Raw genomic sequence first — 15,679 nt, forward strand, 5'->3', positions numbered from 1 at the left:
AAGAAACAGTTTTATCTAAATTTTGTTTGGGCAGTTGGGATAAGTTAAGTTCATCTGCTCAGATGGCTAAAGCTTCTTACTAATATTTGTGGAGAGGGCATTTAAGATTTTTCATTAGCCCAATTTCCAAATAGTTCTTTTTTCTTCCTTCTCATGAGAAACTTCTCCCTAAAGTTTGCGTGTCAAAGCATAGCTCTTAGGTCCTAGAGAACATGGCAGTAAAAAAATCTACATCACAAACACATGGAGGAAGTATTCAAGTTTTCTCCAAGATGGAGTTTTGGGGGCATATTTGCCTATTATTAGAGGTCTAGAGTAATTACTATTTAAAATGTTCTGTCTTTTTCTTAGGTGCAGGACAATTTCACTTCTAGTGTCCTGATTTTTAATGATATCTGAAAATGTATGAAGGCAAATAGGAAAGGATCTGAATGGATTTTGAGTTGCTTTCAGAGTTATGCTTTTGTTTCTCTAAAGGTTCAAGTTGCAAATGAAGACTTGTTGATTTTAACTCTTCTTTTTCCTCTGACATTCTTGCAAGCTATCTTCAAAGAACTGGGTAGATACTTCCATTATAATGCTTAAAGGTTGACTAGTCCACTCAACCACACTATTTTGAATTTGCTTTTTTTATATCATGGAGAAAATTCTTACTAAGGTGAAAATTAAAAGATTTCTTTGTTCTGGAGCTTCAGGGTTTCGTGCCATATGCCTTTGGAAAGTTAGTATAAAGCATTTAACAAAGGCCTTTGAATGATCTTCTCTTTTCTGAGTGTACTACTCAAGCTTAGACCAATTCATCTTGGGGGGAAGCCGCTGCTATTGCTCCTATGAGCTCCTAACTAACAGCTTCTAGTTGAGTCATTTTCTGGTCATTTGTAGGAGTGCTGGGGAGAAATTCTGGCCACTATTTCCTCCCTGAGGGGGCTTTTCCCCAGGGGGGTTGCCTGGCTAGTCTGATAACAACAGTATAATCGTGGGTGGGAAAAACACCCATTATCAGCCCATCTGGGTCCCTGTGAGTGGAGTTGTGAATGGTCACTAATCTTTCTAATTCCTCTCTAAATTTGTAGGATCTTCTGAGAGTATAGGCTTTATAAGTTAGAAGATCTGTTGCTGTCCAGGGGACATGAATTCTCTGTGGTGAGGGTCCAGGATATATTTGCAAAGGACATTGCATGGGAAGGCCTAAAGCTGGCAGAGCCTGATCACAGAGCCCTGGAAAGTAGGAGGAATTGTAAGGGACGGCAAAGCAAGCCCTACCACCCATCTCAGTGCTTCTGTTAAATTCACTTCCTGGATTTGAGTATTTACATGAGTAACCTGTATACCCCTGGGCCTGGAGATCAGGCTGGAATGTGCTCTGTAAATCTTGTAAAGAGAGGGAAGTCAAAACAGACAGCTGAGTGTTTAAGGGATTTTCTGAGGAAGTTGGAGGATTTGGGGAATCTAAAGGAATTTGCTGAGGCAATGGGGCTAGATTTTGAAGTGAGGGTTAGACCAGGGGCCCAGAGATCTAAAAGATCTTCTGGAGGGTCAAGGACAGGGAGTTAGGGATAAAGGGATATAGAAGAGGGTAGAGAAGGGAAATTTAGGTTACAGTGGATGTTAATTTTTGTTCTAAGTCCAATTTCTGTTCTTTCATCTTATTAAGGGAGACCCTAAGGCTAGCTGTTATATTCCCTTGTATCTAATTTTCAACTTGGTCTTTCATGTGTACCAGTAAGCTTATGACAATTATATAGGATTAGCGATCTCTAAAAAAATTTTTTCTTTTAAATATGGCCAATTCAAAGGATCCATCATCTGGCCATTGATGAATAGGATCTTACATTAATCTCAATAGCAACTCTAATTAATAAGCCTCTTTATGGCTTAACCATGGACACAAGAGACATCCCAAAGGACAGTGCAAAAGAAGTAGCTCTCATAAGATCCAGAGGATTCACTCCCAGAGTTAGCCTAAAAAGCAAAGACCTTTATTATCACAGGTGGTAAGAATGGTGTAGAGTAAACAGTGTCTCTGGTTTCCCACAAGAACATGAGATGTCTCTGGTCACAGACCTGCTAATCTGTAACACCAGGCAGGCGCTACTGGAATGGGGCATTTCCAGCACTAACAAGACAATGAATATTGAGATGACAAAGGCCCCTTATGGACAGGGATCCCTTGTAACCAACTCCCCTGAGAGCTGGCACAGTCAAACAAAGGGAATGTTGCTGATTAGATCCACAGCCTACTTGGCTGTCCCCCAGATGCACACTGGTACATGCATCCTCCAGTTGGCAGAAACAATGGAAAATATTCTAACTGGTCATAAAGCCAAGGTCTCAGGACATGGAACAAGACAACAGAGAAAACAGAAAACAGTGACCATCTCTGGGAGGAAAGGGATCAAGAAAACGAGTACTCATAACAAATTTTTACCAAAGTCACTATACCCGAGGAACTTGTTCACCCCAATATTTTCTCCTGCTAATCTAGATTTAGAAAAAGAAAAGGACTCTCACCACTCTCATTTCCATCAGACCCTGTAGGCAGAGATCTGTGAGACTGATGTGCTAAGAATTCTTACCTCTGCAGGCTCTTGTCAGAGTTCCCAGGATCTCTCAGCTGCATTTGTCCAGGAGAAAGCAGTGTCCAGCCAGTGAAGGTCTCTTTCTGGTCACCAACTGTAGGGCTGGAAAACTTTTCCTTTCTTCCCTTCTAGGTTCTTTGGCTGGTCTAATAATTAAATTGATACAGGACAGATTAACAGGAGAAACATAAACTTCTGTACATACAGGAGCCCCATAAAAATATGAAGACTCAAAAGACAGCCAGGTAATTGAGGCTTACATAACATCTTGAGCTAAGGAAAGGGAAGGAGTCTGGGGATGCAAAAGGAAGGAAGGCAGTCACAGGAAGGCAGTGGAGATGGTTGGAAAACAAAGGTTGTTCTGTTATACAACTAAGTTTCTTAGGTTAAAAAGTTATCTCTGGACTAATAGCTCTCTTTCTGGTACAGGATCCCTTTCCAGTGTAAATTTAGGCAGTTAAGGGGGAAGAAAAGAGCTTTTCCTGAATCTGTTGGGTTTTAGCTCAAAATAATCCTCATGCCAAAGTGGCATACTTGGGCTGAGGAATTTTGCTCCCCTTCAACTTTCTTTATGGTCCTTACTTCCTTTGAAAGCTTATTTGTTTATTCATTCATTTGTTTGTTTATTTGGTTATTTACCAGTCCAATTTTAAGGAAAGACCCCTATTGAAGAAATAAAGGTTTTGTTTTTAAGGGTTTGTGCCACCAAAATTTATTCTTCTTAGGGGTCACATGCTTGTTTTTCAGCTCTTGGTGTGAAGATTCATATCCTACATTTTGTACAGTGGTACTGGGTGGAGGTTTACACTAGATACTTTTGTGATAAATCATCCCATTCTCCCAAAATCTGGGCCAACTTGTTGGATGAATTTAGCAGTGATGTAAAATATCTATCCTTTTTAAAATTATGTGGGAAGAGAATAGCCCTAATCTTGCTGTATTAAAAAAAAAAAAAAGGCAGACGCAGCACTGACCATTTGTGAATGGAGAAGGAAACATAAAGAACAAAGACTTGGGAAGCAGGGTATTTAGTAGTCAGCAGAGAAGGGAGAATTTGTGATGTAGCAGGAAAAGGATGGGCTTGGGTTCATAATTGGCTGTGTGACCTTCAGCAAGTTACTTAATTCCTCTGAGCTTCAGTTTCCGTCTGGGTAAAAGGGGGGAGAACAAATTTGTTCCTCATGGGAACAAGTTCTCCTCATGGGAATTAAAAGAGAGAATGTGTGTCAGTGCACAGCACTGAGTGTGGCACATAGTGGCTCCCTTCTCCCCACCTGGTAGCCTTCTGTCTTCACATAGTCCTTGTTCAGTCTTTCACACACAATGAGCGTTTAATATTTGTTGGTTCATATATAGAGGCAAGGGGTCAGAGAGCATTCTCCAAAACCCCGATGGCGGACGACCTGCCTCAATGCTGCAATCTGATCTCTTGTTTGGAACCTGGGGTAAATTCCAGGACCTTGGCTGAGCATCATGCTGTAGAGAAGGAGTAGAGTGTGAGACAGAACCCTTGCTTTTCCCCCACGTATGTGCACACACAGTACAGCATGCCAGGCGGACCTCAGTTCGTGCATGTTCCGCTACTTTCCCTTCCTTCTGCTCCACTCCCCAGAGTGAAGAGAGGTGACAGTGGTGAACCAGGTTCCAAATTAAAGCCTAGGCGTTTAAGAAGTTTTTCTTTCCTTCTTTTTTTTCAATCCAAAGTATGACTAGAAATGTCGATCCTGTGTAAATAAATTATTTGATTAAACAGGATCAGTGTGCTCAGTGGTTAGACTTGCCTAGTAACACAAGGCAAGCTGGTAATGGCTTTCCTAATTTCCTCGAGGATAAATAATGCAGGAAGCTCATCAGATTCATCTGCGGAGAGATTCGAAAGAATTTGAACCCCAAGGCTAGGGAAGTGGTGGAGGAAAAACATTACTACAAAGCTGGTTTTACTGCCTAAGCAATCTGGAGCTGCAAAAACCATCTTAAAATCACATCACAGATCTGTCTTTGGCCAGAAAAGGGAATTGAAAGTTAAAGTTCCTTCTCAGAGTTGGTTCTATTAATCAGCTTCCAACCTGGGAGGTCTGTTTAAAGATGGGCCCATTAAGGCTATCCCATTGTGTGACTCCGATGTTTGACAGGAAGTGGATTATCATGAGGAGTCTCATGGATCAAAAGTGGTGTGTCACTGTAGAGTTTTCAAAAATATGCATGCTGTCTTCAATTGACTGCAAATTGTGGCTGATTGAGGGCACCAGGGATATTTTATGATAGATAAATATGCAGTTAAGATGCCCTGCTGTCCCGGAAAGGGGATGGAATGGACAGATGCCTTTAGAATGTGAATCACCATATCACAGCCCTAGAAGATTTCTAGTGGCCACTCCTTTGAAGTGTAAAAGGACAAAACTGTGATCACCCATTAATGTCGGATTAATTTCATTGATTAGTTTAGCTCTGTACAGATAGGAGACCATCACAGTGTCCCACACTCCTCTCCTCCTCCCCATCCCCTGCCCCTTCTTCCCGTCTTCTCCTTCTTTCCATCCCTCCTTCCTTCCTATCAATATGTGTAAGGAAAAGTTCTAGGCTCTGGAGATTCATCAGTGAACACCACAGAAAAAGTCTCTGCCCTTATGTTATGGTGCTTGCATTTCTGTGTGTGTGTGTGTGTGTGTGTGTGTAGAGACAGACAGACACTAAAACCAACACATATATATATTTTTGTTTATGTATGCGTAATTGTACATGTCAGTCTTTTTGCCATTTAAAAACAGATTCTGGGATCAGCCCGGTGGTGTAGTGGTTAAGTTTGCAAGCTCTGCCTTGGTAGCCCAGAGCTCGCAGTTTCGGATCCCGGGTGCAGACCTACACACCACTCATAAAGCCATGCTGCAGTGGCATCCCACACACAAAATAGAGGAAGATTGGCTCAGATGTTAGCTCACTGACAATCTTCCTCACCAAAAAAAAAAAAAGCTGATCCTGTGATCAATAAGATATTAGAAGACTTAATAGAGGCATTTAAGACCATGAAGATTTTTCCAGAAGCTCCCCACTACCTCAAAGAGGGGCGAAAGAGGACAAACTACAAAGCATCTGCTCTTTGATTTCCATATGTGTGGTCCTGCGCCACCTCTGGGTGGGAGAGTCAGATGGCAGCCTGGGGGACAGGAGGCAGTTGTTACTCAAACTACAAAGTACTCCTGAAGAATTGAAGGATTCCCCCCAGGAGGCAGGCAGGTCTTTAATGTCAAGAAGGACTCTAGGGTTTGGTTCAAGGCAAGAGTTTGTTTCAAGGAGTCTCAGCCTCACCTTGATTTGGGTCAGTGGTTCTGAAGGTGTGGTCCAGGCTAGGGCCTGCTACTCTGCATCTGGGTCACTTGGTATGTTGGTTGTCTATTGCTGTGTAAATAGGAGTCACCTGGTGTCTTAGTCAACTCAGGTTGCTATAGCAACCATATTCAGCGTGACTTAAACAATAAATATTTATTTCTCACAGTTCTGGAAGCTGGAAGTCTGCCAACATGATTGAGTTCTGGTGAAGGCCCTCTTCTGGGTTGCAGACTGCTGACTTCTCTTTGTATCCTTATGTGGCTGAAAAAAAACTGAGTTGTGTCTCTTGGATCTTATAAGGGCGTTGATCTCATTCATGAGAGCTCTGCTGTCATGACCTAATCACCTCCCAAATAATCACTTCCAAATACCATCACTTTGGGGATTAGATTTCAGCATATGGATTTGAGGGGCCAAAAACATTCAGTCCATAAAACCTGGTGTATTTGTTTTCTATTGCTGTGTAACAAATTGCCAAAAGTTTGGCAGCTTAAAGCAACCTAGGTTTGTTATCTCAGCTTCTGTGGTTCAGGAGTCTCGGCAGGGCTCAGCTAGATTCTCTGCTTCATTTCTAATGCCGCTGCAATCAAGATTTTGACTGCCCAGGCTGTGCAAGAATCCGTCTCCAAGTTCACTGGTCGTTGGCAGAATTCATGTCCTCGTGGTTGTAGGACTGATGGTCACTCAGCTGCTAGAGGCTGCCTGCAGTTCTTTGCCACGTGGTCTTTCCCAACGTGGCTGCTTACTTCATCAAGCTGGTAATGAGAGTCTCTAGAGCAAGTCTAGCAAGATGAAGTCTTATCTAACATAACCTAATCATAGGAGTGAGAGTCCATCACCTTTGTCATATGCTATTGGTTGCGAAGCAAGTCACAGGTCCCACCCACATTCTAGAGGAGGAATACACGAAAGTGTGAAGACCAGGAAGAGGGGAGGGTGTGCTGCAGGAGCCACACCTAGTTAGCTTGTTATAAATGCAGATTTCTGGGCTTACCCTTGATGGACAAAATCAGAATTTCTGGGGAGGGGCCCAGGAATCTGCATTGCAGCAACTCCCCAGGTCCTTCCTTTGCACATTATGGTTGGAGAAGGCTAGGGAGCAGAGGGATGTGGAATAGCTAGAAGCCACACCAAGCAGCATTGGACACCTGGCGTACCTACCTGCCAGTGCTGCTGAGACTCCTCCAAGCCAGTCCTAGTGCTGACTGGAGGGCACATGGTGACAGACTCTTGAAGCCCAGGGACTCAGAAGCCAGCCCAGAGTCAAAGGGCTGGAAACACATTTCCTCGGAAGCTCCTCTGTGCACAGTGAGCCCCAGTGCTCAGTGGCTATTTAAAAATGGAGCCTGCTTCAGAATGTGGTCTCTAAATTCCATGTTGCTCAGCATTTAAAAACCTGTACATGAATGTTCAGTGAGCAGCTTCGTTCATAATAGCCCCAAACTAGAAACAATCCAAATGTCCTTCAGTGAGTAAAAGGTTAAACTATAGTATATCCATACAGTAGAATCTACTCGGCAATAAAAAAGAATGAACTATTGGTACTCACAACAACTTGGATGAATAGCCAGGGCATTATGTTGAGCACATAAAGCCAATCCCAAGAGGCTGCCCACTGTATAATTCCATCTATATAACAGTTAGAAATGGAAGACAGATTGAGTGGTTGCCAGGTGTTAGGGGCAGTGGGAGGGAGGTGGGTGTGGTCATAAAAGGGCAACACAAAGGATCCTTTCAATTTGGAACTGTGGTGGTGGACACATGAATCTGCACAGGTGATGAAATTGTGTGGAACTGAATAGACACACACGAAGATGACACACACACACAAAGTAAAACTGGGAAATCTGAATAAGACTGGTGGATTGTATGAATGTCAACATCCTATGACAGTGGTAGTACAGTATAGTTTTGCAAAATATTACCTTTGGGGGAAACTGGGAAGAATGTATAAGGAATCTCCCTGTATTATTTCTTACAACTGTATGTGAATCTACAGTTATCTCAATAAAAGTTTTAATTAAAGAAATAGAGCCTGGACTTCACCTTTCTCATCTCTTCTTCTTTACTGTCCCTCACCCACCTGGAGCAGATCTTTGTTAAAAGTCACCTTTCTTCTTCTGCCCCTATGATCCCCCTGGGGAGGAGTTCTTGGCTTTGATTAAGTCATTCTCCTCTTTTTACAGACGTTCTTTTCCTCAGGTGACTGCTACTCTTGAGTGACAACTTTGGACACAGAAAACCTAGAAAGCTGAGACAGGAGGTTTTTTGGGGGGTAAGTGGGACTGACTCCTTTCTTATCTCAGGACCACAGCCTTCAGCTGCAATTAATCAAGAGCAAAAGCAAGACTCCAAAGTGCCTTCCTAGCTTTCCCTTACCCTCCCCTGAAAAATTAGGATGCTGCCCCCATGGTGTGGTAAACTCGCTTCTGCCGCAGCAGCGCCACACTGCGTGGCTCTGAGGTTAGCGGCATAGTTAGTTAGATCAGGAAATCGTGGACTGACACTCTGTCCTGTTCATCTCTGTGCCCCCTAGCAAAGGGGCATCCAGTAAGCATTTGATGGATGAATGAATGAATGAATGAATGCTGAGCTTGACTTTATTATTGTCCAGTTCCACTTAGGGGAAGAGGGGACAGACATAGCGGTTCTCTAAGAGAAATGTTACGTGGCTCTTCTTGTCAAGATTCATTTCTCAAGGCTGGATTCAGTCTCAACATGTTATTGTTTTGTTTATTTTTCCCCCCTGATTTGCATTTCCAGAATTTGTTCTGAATGAGCAACTCTGAAAAAAGTTAAGAGCAATATTGGGTTAGAGGCTTGATGAAGACAGTGAATTTAGCCTTTTGGATCATGGCAAGTTGTCCCTTCTGTTGTTTTGAATATTGGGAAAAGAACTCTATAATGAAATTGGAGTTAAGGATTGAGGCAGGAGCCTTTGTTTAGTTGGCAGCCTCACCATTCTCCTTGGGTCCACTCTGTCCCCCCGCCCCTCTTCTGAGCTATCTTTCCAGGGAACTGACTCATTCAAGATGTTTTGCAAATTCTTTCTGATTGATGGATTGAAGCTGCTCCCCATCTTCTCAGCATTTCTGTAAAGCCAGCTCTGCTTGCCACAAATCACTTCTTTCCTTCACAATTTCAAAAGTTTCACTTCACGAGTTCTTGAATAAAATGCCTGCTACAGAGTGAAGAATATCAGCAGAAATATCAAATGGTGTCTTGTTTGGAGGAAGGAGGGTTAAGTTTGGGGCCCCCAAGTGTATGCTACAAACATCAGAATTTACGTCATTGGCCCAATTAGCCTCATATCTTGTTTCGTGAGCAACCAGCCTAGCCAGGCAGTAGCGCCGTGAGTTTTTTTGGCCTCAGTGGGAGAGAAGGCTATTGAGGTCCCTTACGTTAATGATCATTAGGACTGATGGTGCCTTGGGCTGTCTGGTTGGTCTTGGGTGACAAAACTCTAGCTTAAAAGGTGCCCTCATGGGGGGGGGAATATGCTTATTTGCCTTCTGGATTTATGTAGACGGGGCACTTAATGGAGAGTACTGTTAATAGTATGGGGGGATGGTGATGATGGTAGAGCCTATGGGTGACACGTTAGGAACCAAAGTGCCAGATACCCATAGTGGGCAGTTGCTGGACTGTGGACCCCAGTGCGGTGGGGAGAAGGAAAGGAGGTTCCTAGAGTTGTCGTAGATCTGTAAGGGAACATTGTCAGCTGAATCAGTACTATGTCTCACACATACGTGTGTAAGTCCTGTAAAATCCTGGTGTCTAGAATAATTGGGACAGGAATTGGAGGCTTCTGCAGTCTCCTTTGAAAGTATCAAAGGGTGGAGGATCTGGAGGGGAGCAAATCTGGACAGAAAGTGTTGCTTTTTGCTCTCTGTAAACTTCCACAGACTCTCTGACTCTCAGCCTGAAGCAGTTGTCCCTCCACCAGTCTCTCTCTGGATCAGCTCTTTATTGTGTACATCAGCTCAACCTCTCTGGCAGCTTTGGGCTGAATCAGCTGTACCCTCCCCCTCTTGGGTCATTACTGGGGATCTGTATTCCAGAGGAGAGTGCAGGGCTGGAGCAGCAAGTTGGAATCTTTCCTCTCTGGAGGGAGTGTGGTTTGGGAGGTAAGAGAGAAAGGGGAAAGATTGCAGCATGTATAAGTTAAAATGTTTTATTTTATCTCTCTGACACATGCCTTGCTATATCTCAAGTGTGTATAGAATACTGTTATAATCAATATAATAGAAATCTATTTAGAGGGTCACTGAATTCATAGAAACTTTTCATCATTTGCATTTTTTCTAATCAGTTGTTATTAAAAGGACAAGTACTATGAAGTAGAGAGTCTGTGAAATTTTTAGATATTAAAACAGGATTCTTGTTGTCAAAAGAGATTTAGGAATCTATGGGTTGAAAACTGCCACTTTTATCTCTTTTTCAATAACTGTCTCAAGGGTGTTTTGGTGCTTTAAAAAATGTTTTGAACTTTAGTTTTTTTCTGATTTAGCTTAACCAATTCAAGGGCAAATTATCTCACTCTGTTGTAACGTGTGAAAGGATTGATTAATTGATATCAAATCCCTAATGGAATATTATCAGGCAACGATTACCAAGGGCTACACAAACACTAGGTGAGTATTCATGGGGAGACTTTTTAGTGGGTGAATCAGGTTGACATCACCTGAACCCATTGATTATCATGAAAAGTGAGACAGCCAGGCATTCTGTGCCTCCTGATGTGATGCATCAGGAAATCACCACATTATCTGTGGCATCTTGTTGCTAAAAATATTGAATCTGGATATAATCAAGTCTCGAGATCCAACTACCATTTTATAGAAAATACAGAGGAAAGGGGAACATGTTGGATGACACTACAAGGATGCATTCAGCCACTGGACAAATGACTGATTTTCTTCTACAAATAAATGGCATGGAGAGAAAACTGTTTTGGATTAAAAGAGACTTAAAAGACTAATCAAACAAATGCGACTCGTGTACCATTTTTGGATGCTGATTTGAACAAATTACGTTAACAAGTACATTTTTGAGACGGGAAAATAAGGCAGGTTATTAGATGATAATAAGAAATTCTTATTAATTTTGTCAGATGAGATAATGGCATTGTGGTGAAGTTTAAAAGAAAAAAGTCCTGGGCTGGCCCCATGGTATAGTGGTTAAGTTCAGCACACTCCACTCTGGTGACCTGAGTTTGCAAGTTTGGATCCTGGGCATGGACCTATACCACTCATCAGCCATGCTGAGGTGGCAGCCTACGTACAGAATAGAGGAAGATTGGCACAGATGTTAGCAGGGTGAATTTTCCTGACCAAAAAAGAGAAAAAAGAAAAAAGTCCCAATCACTTAGAGATATATGCTTAAGTATTTATAGGTGAAATGGTAGGAGATATAGACTTTGAAATCCAGTAAGAAAAAAGGTGGAGGGCAGAGATGAAATCAAAATGGCTGAATTATTGAAGCTTGGAATAGGTATTTGGGGGTTCATAGCCAATTCTTTCTACCTTATGTATTTGAAAATCTCCATAATAAATGGTTAAAGTAAAATTGAGACATGTTCTAGTGTTTGTTTGAAGCCTCAGAGAAATGAAGCAGAGGACATAAATAATGGAATAGACTATGCCTCTCATTAATGCTTCCATTTTTCTTTTGTTTTTAAGTTATGTTTTGTGGGTGTTAGTGGGATTAGGAAGCGGGAATGCTGTAGACACAGGTTTGGGTTGTCTTAGTTGAGGGGAACAGGAATCCAGAGGAGACACTAATTGCTAGTCAGATGGGGGAAATAAGGGAGGGATAGTGCTAATTTAATTGTCTGATGGTGGATGGATGCTATTGTCTGAACGTTTGTGTACCCCCAAAATTCATGTGTTGAATCCTAATGCCCAATGCGATTGTGTTAGAGGTGGCATTTTGGTGGTGATTAAGTGGTGAGGTTGGTGCCCTCATGAATGGGATTAATGCTCTTGTAAAGAGACCCCATGGAGCTCCCTTCCACCATGTGAGGATACAATGAGAAGTCTTGTGACCTGGAAGACAGCCTTCTCTCAAACATGCAGGCACCCTGATCTCAGACTTCTAGCCTCCAGAACTGTGAGCAATAGATGTTTGTTGTTTATAAGCCTCCCATTCTGTGGTATTTTGTTATAGCAGCTGGCAGGGATTAATATGTTGGGCCATGTTTAATTCATATATGTGTCCCTTTTTTGATCAACTTGAGGCCAGGGACTATGTCTTAGCTATTGACCTGTCCCTCAGGGCCTGCTGTAATGGCTGGACAATGGTTGGACACTTAATAAATGTTGACTTGATTAATAATTAAATTTTAATTAATTGGCACCAACTTTTTGTATGAGTGATCTAGTTAAGGCTTTAACAAATAACCAATGCAACGAGTAAGTTGGTCTAAACAAATCCTTACTCTTGAAGAGAAAATGGCCACTATAAGCTGTCAGGAACATTATGCCAAATAAATACAAATCATCTTCATTATAGTCAGGCACTGGGCTGTTTTGGAGATGGAGTCACTGTACCTGCTTTTCAGCCTCATGAATTCTCATTGTCATCTCCCTGGTAATAACGAACAAGTATAATGCTAAAAATACTACTTTCTTAGGGACAGTATTACCGGCATGGAGACACAAGATTACTTGCAAACAAGGAGACAAAAGGGGCTTCAATAAAATTACTTCCTATCAAGTGTAATAAACATGGACAATATGTTATTATTAAGGACCTTCAAGGCAGCCACATTAATGAGATATGGAGACAACTAAATGAGATTTTAAGTAAAAAAAAAAAAAAAAAACAAAACCCAAGAACAAAGAGAGAGTGAGAATAAAGATGAATGTAAAGAAAAGAGGAAAATGGAAAATGAGGAAGACAAAGAGGAGCGGGTATGATGAAAATTGCCCTGCCATTCTGTGCAAGAGTGAAAGCAAATCTAATGACTTTCTCTGCTTTCAGTTTTGAAAATGACACATTTCTCAGATACGAAACGTGGTCCATTATCTGTCAATGGTGTTCTGAGTTGTCTTCAGCAGTAAATATATGCCATAAAATAAACTTCAAATTCTCCACCCCCTCCTTTTTTAGGGGCAGCACAGATCTAGGCTGTTTGGAAAATTGGTTCTTGATGACAGTTTTTCCACCCTTGCTAGAGAGATTCATTGACGAGTGTAATGTGTGTGTGTATGTGTGTGTATGCTGTGGTTCATAGATTTTATGATGAACACTGTTTTTCACATTTTAACACCTCTGAAACCAAAGTGTGTATTAGGGTTTAATTGGCAGCATTTTTCTCTTTCTTGGTGGCTCACAAAATAATATTACATAGTATAATCAGCCATATCTTAGGTTGTAAATTTGATTTATTTACAGGTATGATGGGGGTGGAGAAGGAGGAAGAGGACAGAAGTGGGAGAAAATGTGATGCCTTGTATAATGGCATAATTTAGAAAAAACTTTTTTTTAACTTTGATTCTTATTATTTGTCTGTATGACTGTTTAGAAGAAAAAAGACGTTTGCTTCTATTCTTTAGATGGATCCATGAAAATTGTTAAATTCTTCCTTCTGAATTTTCCTCACTTTTTTCTCCTACCCCTTCTCTGCTTCTCATATACTTGTGATTTTGGCTTCGTCCAAGCTCCACATTACCAACTTTTCAAAAGGTGCACGTGACTAAGATAAACTGTTAATTTGAGAAGAATCAGGCATGACAAGATCTGAGAACAGCCCCAGAGCTGTACATAAGGTGGGATACAGATGGTTCTTAATATCTTAACGAATTCTGCTTCTGCGAGGTTCAGATACATTGATGCGCGCCCAAGCTGTGCTTCTGCTCCTATTTCTCATTTCTGGTTTTCTGGGCACAAGCTCATGCTAGATGCCAAGCAATTGCAAGCTTCAGCTCAGCAACTATGAAATAAAGGGGCCTTGGTTCTCCCCACTGGAGGGAATTGCTTTTAACCCTTCAGAGCAATTCCTTTGCTTCCTTTCTGCACCTATAGGTCTTGGGGACTTCCCCTTAGAAGTGAGGGCGTTAGCTATCGTGGGCTCAGTTGGCATGTCATCCATCACACAGAGGGAGAGGAAGTGCAGCTGGAAACTCAGTGCCTGGCACCCTCACGTCAGGAAATTTGAATGTTGAATTTTCACACAGGATCAGGCATCTCTTAAACTCCTTTTGATTTTTCATACAACTGAACTCAGATGAACGCGTGATAGACTTTAGCGCTTCTTGAATCAGCAAGATGGTACTGCTATAGGTTATGGAGGAGAGAACAAGGGTGAGAGAGCAAGGGTGTCGATCTGGATATTGGCTTCTAACAGTCAGGTGATGAGTTTGGCGAGCAGGTAATAGAGAGAAAGCAGTAGCAGACTGTCTTTGGCTGTATCTGTCACCCAAACAATGGGCTCAAATTCAGTGAAAAATATTCATCAAGTCAGTGGAGCCAAATTAGTGTAGCAAGATTTAAGAGTTCTGGGCATACGCTCATTGCAGACAGTAGAAATTTAGTGATGTTCATTTGTGTCCTATGCAAATGTTCTTTTATGCCTCCATATAGTTACTAGTTTCATCAACCCAATCTTTCCTTGCCAGAAACCGAACAAAATGTCGCCTCCCTTTTGGAGAGATTTTGTCATTGACAGAAACGTAATTTCACTTATCCAGCGAGAGAAATGTTGACACTGACAAGAAGATAGTACCTTTTACTTTCAAAACTGTTTTATGGAAAACAATTTAAGCTAAAATAGCTTTTTCTTCCATTTTTCTCAGTTTTATCAGCAATGATTACTCCCTTTGCTGCTCTGCTGTGTCAGCCCACGTCCAAAGTGCCTGAGACTGATCTGATCAGTTTCTGATTTAAAATAAAGATTAAATATCTTCAGGCCAGGTCTTGGGGTTGGGGCACCTGTGGGGACCTTGGGAAAGGTTTAGTGTCCCAGTAAGTCTAACATTGTAACTGTGAGGGGGTAGAGGGGACCTGAAAGCCCACTGCTGTGAGAGCCTCAATGCTAGGGCTGCCTCTCTGAGCATCATCCTCACAGGTGGTTATTGAACAAGGTCACTGCAGGGAGAAGTGCGGTCCCAGGTCCCAAGCATGAACTTATGTGGGAAAGGGAGAGTAGGTTAGGCAGGAAAGAACGAAGGGGAGTGATAAGGGAATGGGCTCCATGTCTATGTTCCAAACTAGAGATGGATGCCTTTGTGGTTAGGAGTGTGCCTCGGGAGTCACACTGCCTACATTTAAATCTCCACTTCCCCCTTACTAGCTCTGTGACCTTGGCTGAGCTGCTAACTCTCTCCAAACCTTAGTTCCCTCATCTGTAAAATGAGAGTAATAATGACTCCTACTTCACTGGGGCTTTGATGATAGTGCATGTAGATCATTTAGCATAGTTCCTGTCACATAGTAAGTACTCAATAAATGTTATGCTAGCTTTTTATTCCTTCATTACCTATATCGATCTTTCTCATCAGATGGTGAACTCTTCTGGGATGAGAATCCTATCTTATTCATCATTTAACTCTCACATCTTCCTTCACCTCTCAGCAACCTTAGAATGGCCCCTATGAGGATCTCTCTCCTTGTTTCTATGATGTCATTCTCTCCTGGTTCACTTCATACCTCAGTGGCTGCTCCTTCTAAGTTTTCTTTGCAGCATCTTCCTCTTGCACTAAATGTCTAGATATTGGCTTTTTCCTTGGGTTCTCCTCTTTCTTTCTTCATTCTTCCAAATCCAAAATTGT

Source organism: Equus przewalskii, chromosome 17, assembly GCF_037783145.1.
Source record: "Equus przewalskii isolate Varuska chromosome 17, EquPr2, whole genome shotgun sequence".
Lineage (NCBI taxonomy): Eukaryota > Metazoa > Chordata > Mammalia > Perissodactyla > Equidae > Equus > Equus przewalskii.